Consider the following 13,396-nt stretch of genomic DNA (forward strand, 5'->3'; position numbering starts at 1 on the left):
GCGAGGGATTGGTTCCGGGACCCCTCACGGATACCAAAAAATGTGGATGCTCAAGTCCCTTATTCAACCTGTCCAATGTGGTGGACCTTAGGACCCAGCGGAACCTCGGACCTTATTTAACCTGTCTCAGTGCGGTGGACATCAGGACCCGGCAGCGGAGCTCTGAATCCGCGGTATTTCTGTTCACGAAAATAATCACGATCACGATTGAAAATAAAATGGAAATAATAAAGCGATTGGAAAGAGGTGAAATGCCATTAGTCATTGGAAAAGCGTTAGGCTACAGTCGGTCAACGATTGGAACAATTTTAAAGAATAAAGTGAGAAAGGGCCTGCCCCGATGAAAGCTACAATTATTACTAAGCAACGCAGTGGTTTAATTATTGGGTTTTGGGTTTTTGATCCTCACATCAACCCGGCAGGGATGGAGAGCACTCTCGGGAGCGGTCTGACACTGGATTCGACTCGGGAACTTCTGTTCCCGACCCGGCGCTGAGACATACGTTTCTTAAGTTTTATATGCATAAAAGGTAAAATATATGCTATACACTAAGACAAACAAATAATATCGGATGTACCTGTTCCGACTTAGTAAGGGAACTTTAGTTTTTTTTTCCGATCCCAATCCACAATCACCTACGCACATTCTCCCGTATACTTTAAATCATCTCTAGATTACTTATAATACCTAATACAAGGTAAATGCTATGTAAATAGTTGTTATACTGTATTGTTTAGGGAGTAATGCCAAGAAAAAAAAAGTCTGTACATGCTCGAACAACAAGTGCTGGAAGAGCACTTCCGGGTTTTCTCAATTTGCGGTTGGTTGAATTTGCGCATGCGGAACTCGTGGATAAGGAGGGCCGTCTGTACTTCTGTGTTATTACATGGTATCTTTTGTTCCAAAGAAAGTGACCTAGCCTATCTACTCTCTTTATAATTCAAGATCTGGGGACAAAATTGCTAAAGGAACTATGGGATTAGGCAGCATCTATGGTGGTAAAGGGAAGGTGGATATGAATGAAACCTAACTTCAGGACTCGGAGTGTAGAGAGGAGATGATCATCAAGAGTTGATAGGAAGGGTGCGCCAAGGTAAAACAGTGATGGACATATGGGGTCAGGTGGAGGATGAATGGAATCGGGAGAGAGCAACTGGTGGGTAGTGGATGAACAATATAAAAAGCAAGCAGGAAAAATGGGGGTGAGTGTGAGGTAGTGACAGGCTAGAAGGTGGAAAGTGGTCGTTGGAACCTGATGGGCGTCTGGAACAAATTTGAGTGGAGGGGTTTGGACAGGAGACCCAGCAGGTAAAGTGTGTGGGTGATGGGCAAATGGAGTCAGGTGGCAGGGGAATAAAGCTAGATAAGGGGGAAATGGAGGGTGGAAAGAGGAGTGAGAAAAACTGGATGGATTAGATGGAAAAGGGATGTGAGTTACCAGAAATTGGTAAATTTAATATTCATACCACTAGGATATGAGGTGTTCTGATTGGCACTTGGCCTCAACATGGCACTGAAGGCCAACAACAGAGAAGTATATTTGGAAATGGGAAGGGGAGTGGAAATGGCATGAATTTGAGAGCGCAAGGCGGTCATTGCGGACAGAGCACAGGTGCTGTACAAAATGGTTGTTTTTAGTCTGTGTGGCACGTGTCCAAGTGGTTAAGGCGTTGGTCTAGTGATCTGAGGGTCGCTAGTTCACACCTCAGCTGAGGCAGCGTGTTGTGTCCTTGAGCAAGGCACTTAACCACACATTGATCTGTGATGACACCGGTGCCAAGCTGTGTGGGTCCTAGTGCCCTTGCCTTGGACAACATCGGTGGCGTGGAGAGGGGAGACTTGCAACATGGGCAACTGCCGGTCTTCCATACAAATTTGCCCAGGCCTCAGTCAACATCGAAAATCGACAGACAGCCAAAGAAGATGTCAGACATGCAGTACCTATAAAACGTATTCACCTCCCCCCCCCCCCCCAGAAATTTTCATGGTTTATTGTTTACACCATTAAATCACAGTGGATCTAATTTGTGCTTTTTTTTACATTGATCAACAGCAAAAGATTCTTTCATGTCAAAGTAAAAACAGATTTCTACAAGGTAATTGTTAATTACAAATATAAAACACAAAATAATTGCATAAGTATTCACCCCTCCCCCCTTTTAATATGACACGCCAAAACTTCACTGGTGCAGCCATTTGGTTTTAGAACTCTCAAAATTAGTTAAATGGAGATTAGCTGTGTGCAGTCAAGGTAGCTCTATCTGGAAGGATCCAGCTGCTGGTGAGTCAGTATCCTGGCAAGAACCACACCATAAAGACAAAAGAACACTCCATGCAACTCTACAAAAAAGATTATTAAAAAGCACAAGTCAGAGGATGGATACAAGAAAATTTCCAAGTTTCTGAATATTCCTTGGAGTACAGTTAAGTCAATCATCAAGAAATGGAAAGAATATGGTACAGCTGTAAATCTGCCTAGAGCAGGTCATCCTCAAAAATGGAGTGACTGTGCAAAAAGGGACTAGTGTGGGAGGCCACCTAGAGACCTATGACCTCTGGAGGAGTTACAAGCTTCAGTGGCTAGGTTGGGAGAGACAATGCATACAACAACTGTTGCCTGGGTACTTTACGAGGCGCAGCTTTATGGGAGAGTAGCAGAGAGAAAGCCACTATTGAAAACAATCTCACATGAAATCTCGGTTAGAGTTTGCTAGAAGGCATGTGGGAGACTATGAAGTCAGCTGGGAGAAGTTTCGATGGTTTGATGAAACCAAAATTGAGTTTTATGGCCATCAGTCTAAATGCTATGTTTAGACTTAGGAAATTTGTTTTCCAGTAAGACAATGACCCCAAGCATAAAGCTGAAACTATACAGGAATGGCTTAAAAACAACAGAGTTATTGGCCTGGAGAGGCCAAGTCAGAGCCCAGACCTCAATCCAATTGAGAATTTGTGACTGGACTTCACTCCTGATCCTCATGCAATCTGACAGAGCTTGAACAGTTTTGTAAAGAATGGAGAAAAATTGCAGTGTCCAGCTGTGCAAAGCTGATATAGAGACCTCTCCACACAGACTCAAGACTGTAATTGCTGCCAAAATATTGACTTGCAGGGGGTGAGTAATCATGCAATCAATTATTTTGTGTTTAATAATTGTAATAAATTTAGACTAGTTTGTAGAAATTTGTTTTCACTTTGCCACGAAAGAGTCTTTTCTGTTGATCAGTGTCAAAAAAGCCAAATTAAATCCACTGTGATTCAATGTTGTAAAACAATAAAACATGAAAACTTTCGGGGTGGGGGGGTGAATACCTTTTATAGGTGCTGTAGAGGAAACAACATTAAGAGCATTTCCTTAGCTCTATCCACGATGATTCAACACCGTCCAACCCTATGTCACCTCTTTCTAATGATTTGATTTAATTTTTTACCAACAATGCAATGCTGCTCCCTTTATCTCCCTTTCAAGATAATGTGTATCCTTGGACATTAAGCTCCCAGCTGTAATCTTTCAGCCATGGATGGTATTCTGTCTGGAGACCAATGCCCAGTGGTGTTCTGCAGGGTTGAATATTGGACCCCTGCTCTTCATCATGTTTATAAATGACTTGGATGAGGACATGGAAGGGTGTGTATGTTCGCAGGAGATATGAAAATGAGTGATGTGGGCAGTGTAGGAGGTTTTAGTAGGGCCGCAACGGGACATTGATAGGATGCAAAGCATAGGTTGAGAAATCCAAAAAAGTGTCAAGTGACACATTTTGGAAGGTTGCACTTGAAGGTAGTGTACAGGGTCGATAGTAGGATTCTTAGCAGTGTGGAGGAACACGGGGATCTTGGGGTCCACATCCAGAGATCCCTTGAAGTTTCTGCACAAGTTAGAGTGGTTAAATGGTCATATGGTGTGTTTGGTTTCAACAGACAGGGAATTGAGCTCAAGAGACATGAGGTAATGTTGTGGTTAGACCACACTTGGAGTATTGTATTCAGTTCTGATCACCTATAGGAAGAGTGGAAGCTTTAGAGAGGGTGCAAAGGAATTTACCAGGGTGCTTCCTGGATTAGAGAGTATTGTTGTATGAGGAAAGGTTGAGCAAGCCATTGCTTTTCTCATTGGAGAGGAGGATGAGAGGTGATTTGGTAGAGGTGTATAAGATAATAGGAGGCATAGGTTGAGTGCACAGCAAGTATTTTTTTTCCCAGGACTGAACTGGCTCATACAAGAGGGCATAACTGTAGGATGGTTTGAAGAAAGCTGGGGTAGGAATATCAGAGGTAACTTTTTTTTTACACAGAATGGTGGCTGCATGGAGCATGCTGCCAGAGATGGTGGTAAAGGCAGGTACATTAGGGACACTTGAGACTGTTAGATAGGCACATGCATGATAGAAAAATGAAGGGATATGTAGGAGAGAAGGGTTAGATTAATTTTTGAGTAGGTTAAAAGGTTGGCACAACAACATGGCCGAAGGGCCCTGTACTGTTGCATGTTCTATGATGTGCTTGATGTGAAAGGTGAGGACAAAGGGGAAGGGGGTAAGAGCAGAAATATATGACATGAAGGAAATATAAGTGAGGGCTCCATCAGCCACAGTAAAGGGGAAGTTACAATCCAGAGAAGGGACATTTCAGATGCCCTGTAGTGGAAACCCTCATATTGAGAACAAATGCGGCAGAGATGGGTGAGAAAAAGTCATGTCAAGGTAGTTCTGGAATTTGGTGGGTTTATAGTAAATGTTTGTAGCTAGTTTGTCTCTTGAAATGGAGCCAGAGAGATCCAGGATATGCAGAGAGGTGTCAGAAATGATCTGAGTAAGTTTGGGGGTAGGGCGAGTGATAAAATTGAGGAGTTCTGCATGTGAAGGAGCAGCACCAAACAGTCATCAGCGTTTTGGAGAGAGAGTTGGGATGAAATGTCAGAGATGGTTTGGAACAAGGACTGTTTCACATTGCCTTAAGAACATGGACATGGCTTGGGTCCATGCAAATATTCATGTCTATACCTTTGATTTGAAAGTGAGAGAAACCAGAAGTTGTTTTTCAGGATAAAAACAACATGTGCCAGCTGGAGGGGAGGTGTTTTAATTTTTGTTCCAGAAAGAAGCAGGAAGTCCCCAAGTCCTGCCTAACAGGAGGTACATAGTAACTTCGCATGTTTCCACCAAGTTACACACGATGCTGCCTTGGAACTTTCACTGTTCTGTCACCACTCATGATTTAAAATCTGCAAACAATGCTGTGAGTGTACATTCCCGGAAAGAATGCAGTAATTCAAGAAAAAGGTTTGCATGCCTTTGCAGGTATGCATGCACACACACACCCCTTATTGCCCCTGTTACGCTGCAACCCCACCCCTACCCCACGCATGCACACATCAATTTTAATTGTTTTTGCCCCCCCTTCTGCCTCATCAACTCTGTTCCAAATTCTCTTGCACAACACTCAACCTGGGCCTTCACCCCCTCCCCAGACACCGACTGCTCAGAATGAGACTCCCCCCACCTGCCACCCCTCTGACAGCTGTCATGTATACACTTCAGGGTGACACTGCACCAATCCTGGTGGATGCACAAATCTTGCAGGCTTGCCCGGACTTCAACCTCACCTTGAACTGGAAACTCTTCCATTTTCCACCCAGGTAATCGTCTCTTAATGCTCAGCCGGTGGGTTAGTAGCTCAGGGGGTGGAAGTTTATTAATCCTGCAAGTGGGAGTAAGAGCTGCAACATGCAGTGACCCAAAGGCCCAGGGCCCACGTCTCCTGTGTCCCCTTTAAAGCTTTGAGACCTGTGTCTCTCACACTGCCTTTGAATCTAGAAGTCCTTAGTATCCCTATCTAACTTCAAATCTACTCTGCCGATATTTACTGCACATCTTTATACTTACAGTGCCTTTGTCTTTTGTGCTACCTTAAAATCTATCTGGTGTTTGTGTCTCCCATGCTACGTATGAACTCACAAGGCCTCTGTCTCCTATAATACATTTTAGGATAGTCACTATTAGTTGGCTGTACTGTATTTTCAACAATTCCACTTACTTAATGTCCAATCTTAGGCACTGCATTACTCTATAACAGTTCAGTATGGCATTTATTGATCATTGGATACCTTTTACTGCTTTCATTGATGCAATATTTCAGTAATCTAGCCATTTATTGAAGTTGTCATCATGTTCAACATGCTGAATGATTAAGCAGCACATTTCCACTCCCTTCCTAAACTAATGCTTCTTTAATTGGGTTGACGCCAGTCTGCTTGTTTAGGAGGTAAATTATTTTTTGAAAAAAATAATTTTTGAAGGACTGATTCAGCAATATTACACCAATTATTAAATAGCATTCATTAATTTTCTGGGCAACATGGTGCTCACTTTATAGCAATGCTCAGTGGAACATTTATATTCCTGATATTCTTTTCTGCAAGTGATTTTGGCTTGCATCTTTCCCCTTCAGCTGATTAGGAACAATGCCAATATTTATCTTTTAGGTGTTGTATTTGTGCAGTTTTGAATGAGCTGGCATTCGTTTTTGGATTGTAGCAAATGCTCTTTAAAAAGTTGTGCTGAACTAACTCACTTGAAGCTACTGAATTTTGGGGAGAAGAAATTTTATCTCTAAATGCCTACTTCATTTAAACAGGGCTTATTTATGTTAGATGAGGTATACTTTCTTCCCCTGAGGAGTTAACTCTGCTACAAATTTGGGCTAAGAGTGTGGTGAAGTTGGAGGGTGAAATGCCTAGGTGGAGTTCAAACTGAGCATTACTAAACAGAGTACAGGGGAACTGGAGCTGCTCTTGGCACTGTTGACCCATCTTTCATCATTGTGCAGCCCTGGAGACTAGATTAATGAGCAGTAATAGTCCAGCATAGATTTGTCCTATTTTTCTGTGCTCAGGATGTACCCAGGAATATTTCAGTTTTTGTTAGCACTTTAGTTGTGTTGCTAAGGAGAAACACGTTAGATAGGTTATGTTATTTAGTATTCACACTTTCCCCGCCATTTAATATGATCACGGAGGGTTTTCTGGAAACTACCGGTAGTATTTTTCCAGTAATTTGAGATGCCTGTTGCAGGTAGTCCAGATATTGAAAGAGAGACAGGGTTCACTGCTACCTAGTACGAAGAACCAGTAAGGGGAAAGATAAAAGGGTGGGGGAAGGGAGGTAGGGAAGTGATAGGCAGGAAAGGTGAAGAAAGAATAGGGGAAAACACAACTTGCGGTAATTTCCTCCCCCTCCCTTCCCCTATCCCTATGTCACTCTGCCCCCTCCCCCAGCTGCCTACCACCTCCCTCATGGTTCCGCCTCCTTGTACTACCCATTGTGTTTTCTCCTTTCTTCACCTTTCCTGCCTATCACCTCCCTGCCTCCCTTCCCCCACCCCTTTATCTTTCCCCTTACTGGTTTTTCACCTGGAACCTACCAGCCTTCTCCTTCCCACCCTCCCCCCACCTTCTTTATAGGGCCTCTGCCCCTTCCCCCTACAGTCCTGATGAAGGGTTCCGGCCTGAAACGTCAACCGATCTTTTCCACGGATGCTGCCCGACCTGCTGAGTTCCTCCAGCGTGTTGTGAGTGTTGCTTTGACCCCAGCATCTGCTGATTATTTTGTCTTTGTTGCATAATGTTCCCCAGCAACTTTGATGTGTGTTGCTTGAATTTCCAGCATCTGCAGAATTCCTCTTGTTTGCATAATGTACTGTACACTTTCAGGCAGCTCAATAAATGAAACATACACAGTGGTGCTAGAAAGTTCGTGCACGCTGTAGAATTTTCTCTATTTCTGCATAAATAAGACCTAGAATGTGATCAGTTCTTCATGTAAGTCCTTAAGCTAGATAAAGATGACCCAATTAAATAAATAACACAAAAGCATTATACTTGTTCATTTATTTATTAAGATAAATGTTCCAATATTTCATTATTTGTTGGAAAATATATGTGAACCTTTGTTTTTGGCAAATGGTGTGACCATCTTGTAAGGCAATAACTTCAACCAAACATTTCCGGTAACTGCTGATCAGTCCTACACATTGGTTTGGAGCCATTGCTCCTTACAAAACTGCTTCAACTCTGGGATGTTGGTGGGCTTCCTTGCACGAACTACTTGCTTCAGATCCTTCCACAACATTTCTGTAGGATTAAGATCAGGACTCAGTTATTCCAAAACACAAATGTTCTTTTTAGAAGAATTGTCGAATTACTCTTGTCTTTTGGGTCACTGTTTTGTTGCATTATCCAACTTCTATTAAACTTCAGGTGACCGACTGCTACCTGACATTCTCCCGAAAAATGTCTTGATACAAATTTGAATTCATTGTTCCCTCAACGATTGCAAGATGTCCAGGCCCTGAGGCAGCAAAGTAGCCCCAAACCATGATGCTTCTTCCACCATGCTTCACTGTTGGGATGATGTTTTGGTGTTGGTGTGCAGTGCCCTTTCTCCTCCAAACATAGCAATGTGCATTTCTGTCAAAAAGTTCAACGTTTGTCTCACCGGTCCACAGAACATTGTTCCAGAAGCATTGTGGGACATCCAGGTGGTCTTTTGCAAATTTGAGATGTCTAACATTTTTTTTTCAGAGAACAGTGTATTTTCTCCATGGTGTCCTTCCATGAACACTATTCTTGTTCAGTATTTTTCTTATAGTGGACACATGATTTCCGCAGGTCATTTGCTGTTACCTTTGGGTTTTATTTCACCTCCTTCAGCATTGCACAATGTGCTCTTGGAGTGAACTTTGCAGGATGCCCACTCCTGGGGAGAGCAGCAACAGTACTGAGTTTCCTCCATTTGTAGACAATTTCTCTTACTGTGGACTGATGAACACTCAGGTTTTTAGAAATGCTTTTGTAGCCTTTTCCAGCTTCATGCATCTCTACAATTCTTCTTTTAAGGCCCTTTGAAATTTGTTTTGATCGAGGCATGGTGCACGTAAACAGATCTTTCTTGAGAAGAGCAGGCTCTGTCAGTAACCTGACTTCGTCCTTTTTATAGGGCAGGGCACCTCTACAACCCACACCTCTAAACTTATCTCATTGATTGGAACACCTGACTCCAAATAGCTTTTGTAGAAGGCATTATCCCAGAGGTTCACGTACTTTTTCCAACAAATACATGTAATATTGGATCATTTTTCTCACTAAATAAATGAACAAGTATAATGTTTTTGTGTATTTATTTATTTGGGTTCTCTTCATCTAGTCTTAGATCTCACGTGAGGACCTGCACATTTTAGGTCATATTTATGCAGAAATAGAGAAAATTTCTGAAGGGTTCACAAAATTTACAGCACCATTGTAAGAAGACCCTGACAGATATTGATAGGGTGGTTGTGAAGAGGGTCTTCCCCTTTTAAGTGAATTTAAGAGTTGCATGAAAGAAAACTGGTTAAAAATGAGGGTTTATTTATTTTAGACAAATGACAGGAAATTATTGTTTTCTTCTCCAAGTCATGAATCTTTGGAATATTTCTTCTGAAAGGCCTGCAGCTATTTCTGATTGGCAAGTGAATGAGACTGAAAGAAATGTCTTTGGAAGCATGAGTTCTAACACTGTGCTTCATATTGGCATCATCGTGGTTGAACGAAACTATTAAGCACTCCTGAAAGGTTTTTCATGGTGATTTGTTTTGGTGGGGCAATGATAGAGTGTAACAAATTTTTTTACAGCATGGTAACTATTCCTTTAGCACAACTTGTCCATGCCAGCCCAGGTGTTTTCCTGAGTTAGTCCCATATGCTTGCATTCTCTAAACCTTCCCTATCCATGTACCCATCCAAACAGCTTTGAAATGTTGTAATTGTGCCTACTTCTACCAGTTCCTCTGAAATCTCATTCCATATACTCACCACCTTTGAGAGAAATTGCCCCTTATGTCCCCTTAAATCTTCCCCCTCTTAACCTGAACTGAAGTCCTTTAGTTTAGATGTCTCCTTCCCTTGGAAAAAGACTGTGACCATCCACGTTATCTATGCCCTTCATGGTTCTGTCTCCATAACATCACTCCTTAGTCTCCTTTGCTTCAAGGAAAACAAGCGCAGCCTATCCAGTCTCTCCTCATAAATCAAGTCTGAACCATCTCTAGCTTAATCAATTCCTTCCTATAGAATTGCATGCAAAATTTCTGGTAAACTCTTGCCAATGTCATGTAGCATCTCTTGTGCTTGATGCTCCACCTGATGAAGACAAGCATTCCACAAGCCTTTTTCACCACTTCACCTACCTGTTTACCATTCTCAGGGAACTATGTACATGCACTCCTGTCTCTCTGTTCCACAACACTCCCTAGTTCCTGTCATTTACTGTGCAAATCCTGCCCTGATTTAATTTTCCAAAATGTATGACTGAGTTAATTTCCATCTGCCATTCTTTTGCCCGCTTTTCTAGTTGATCCTGACCCTGCTGTGACCTTAGACGATCTCCACTGACCATCACAGCATCAATTGTGCTGTCATCTGCAAACTTACTAATCATGCCATCTACATTCTTATCCATGCTGTTAATATATGTACAACAAACAGCACCATTTGCAATGGCATATCATTGGTCACAGGCCTCCAATCCGTGAAACATCCCTCCATTACCACCCTCTGAGTCCTTCCACAAAGTCATTTGTATCCATTTGCTCACCAGAATACCATACGATTTCACTTCCTGCACTAGGTTCCTATGCAGGAACTTCTCAGTAGATCAATGGTTTATTTCTCTTCCTGTGACCCTGAATTCTCATTTGGGAGTTCTTCATCATGCAACTTCAGTAACTTTTCCACCATTATAGAAACATAGAAAACCTACAGCAGAATACAGGCCCTTTGGCCCACAAAGTTGTACCAAACATGTCCCTACCTTAGAAATTACTAGGCTTACCTATAGTCCTCTATTTTACTAAACTCCATGTACCTATCTAAAAGTCTCTTAAAAGACCCTATTGTATCCGCCTCCCAACACCATTGCCAGCAGCCCATTCCACGCACTCACCAATTTCTGAGTAAAAAACTTACCCCTGACATCTCCTCTGTACCTACTCCCCAGCACCTTAAAACTGTGTCCTCTTGTGGCAACCATTTCAGCCCTGAGAGAAAGCCTCTGACTATCCACACGATCAATGCCTCTCATCATCTTATACACCTCTGTCAGGTCACCTCTCATCCTCCGTCGCTCCAAGGAGAAAAGACCGAGTTCAATCAACCTATTCTCATAAGGCATGCTCCCCAATCCAGGTAATATCCTTGTAAATCTCCTCTGCACCCTTTCTATGGCTTCTACATCCTTCCTGTAGTGAGGTGACCAGAACTGAGCACAGTACTCCAAGTGGGGTCTGACCAGGGTCCTATATAGCTGCAACATTACCTCTCATCTCCTAAATTCAATTCCACGATTGATGAAGATCAATACACCGTACGCCTTCTTAACCGCATAGGCAACCTGCGCAGCTGCTTTGAGTGTCCTATGGACTTGGACCCCAAGATCCCTCTGATCCTCCACACTGCCAAGAGTCTTACCATTAATACTATATTCTGCCATCATATTTGACCTACCAAAATGCTGGATCATTAATAAACCCAACTTTATTTATCAAAAACCGAGATGTTTAAATCACTCCAAGATACACTGATGTAGATTGTAGCTATCTTGGTATTTAACCTCTTTCAAAATTCCTGAATGTTGGGTTTGTCATTGCTGCCCAACTTTAGAATAACATGTCTCAGTGATGCACTGCAGACAATAAGAAGTGAATATAATGATAGCATCCTGGTCCATTGTTTGTAACAATGAAATGATATTGTGTCTTGGTAAAAGTAGTACCTGGATGTTGTGTGACTGTTAACCACATAACATCAGAGAGTTATACAGCACAGAAAAAGGTTCTTCACTTAACTCAAATGTTCAGGAGCATTGTTGACAATGAGCAAAGCTGGGTTGTCGAGGCTATTCCTCAAATAACAGCCTTCAATGAAGGGAAATAAGAAAAATCATGATATAATCTTTGAAGCGTAACATCACTATCAATACACTTTGTTTGATTAACAAATCACTGGAAAATTGACCAATTGGTGGAGCTCTTGGATTCTGGACAATGGCTTAAGAGATTAGATCCATTAAGAAGCACAATAGAATCAATGGAAAACTACACACAAGCAAAGACAACAAACAACCAATGTGCAGGAGGCAGGGGCCTGATGGTAGGGATGATGACTGTTCCTGAACCTGGTGGTGTAAGACCTAATAGTCTGTGAGCCAGGACCCCAAATTTGAGCCATCGGTACCATCTGGGGGGGATAATTCTTATAGTGATTTTTGGCAAGGTATACACCCCTGGCGCTAGAAAATATGTGATAGCATTGCAGCGGTGGTAGCTTTCCCCTTTGGGCAGGTCCCTGTGGACCAGGCTATTGAAGCCACAGTGAACAAAGACACATAGACTCCTGGAGGCACATCACAGTTCAGCCTGAATGCTGGAGCTGTCAAGCGTTACTACATAACAGCTGATCACTGCAGTGCATTCCTGGGACAGTTAAGCGAGGTGGTGCAAGGCAACAAATCAGAGCTTTGTCATGTGGAGCTACAGCAGCCAAGAATCCAGAAAGAGGAGGAAGCAGTTTCGGCAGTGGTTAGCCTCATACACGAATGGGTCAACCCATTTGCAGAGAAGCGGGACCTCATTAGCATCTCTACGGCAAAGGCAGCCCCCAGGGACATTGCCTCTGACCTGATGAAGGTATATGAGATTGGTGAGCAATGCTATGCAAACTTCAAGGATGAGAGACTAGACGAAGACCCATCAGCAAAGAAATTTCATGACCCAATGAAAACTAACAAGCTGAAAACATTCAGTGATATGTGTAAGAAGAGAGAAGTGAAATCAAATGGGAGGGCGATCATCTTGAAAGCAGACAGGTCTTTGTTTGGACGCATCATAGTAATGGCACAAGGGCGCTGTCTATGTATGGAGAATATCCTTTCTCATCCCCTTGGACCATTGCCCTGGGCCCTGTCGACACCAGAAGGATTGCTGAGAAAGACAAATAAAGCTGCTTTAGCCTCAACCTTGCAGAAAAATGCAGCAGTAGAAGAGCAACTCCCAGGAAACTCTGCAACAGTGGTTGATGGAATGAACTTGGTCCAAAGAGTGAAAAGTGATCAGGCTACTTTCAGAGGTGTTGCCACAACAGTTCTGGGTATGGCTCTGAGGGAAGGCAGTCAGAGTAGCAGAATAGATGTGTTCGACACATACAAAGAGAGCTCTATCAAGAACACAAAATAATCCGCAGATGCTGGGGTCAAAGCAACACTCACAACACGCTGGAGGAACTCAGCAGGTCGGGCAGCAACTGTGGAAACGAACAGTCAAAGTTTCAGGCCAGAACCGTTCATCAGGGCTGAAGAGGGAAGG

This window comes from Mobula birostris, chromosome 7 (genome assembly GCF_030028105.1).
Source record: "Mobula birostris isolate sMobBir1 chromosome 7, sMobBir1.hap1, whole genome shotgun sequence".
Taxonomy (NCBI): domain Eukaryota; kingdom Metazoa; phylum Chordata; class Chondrichthyes; order Myliobatiformes; family Myliobatidae; genus Mobula; species Mobula birostris.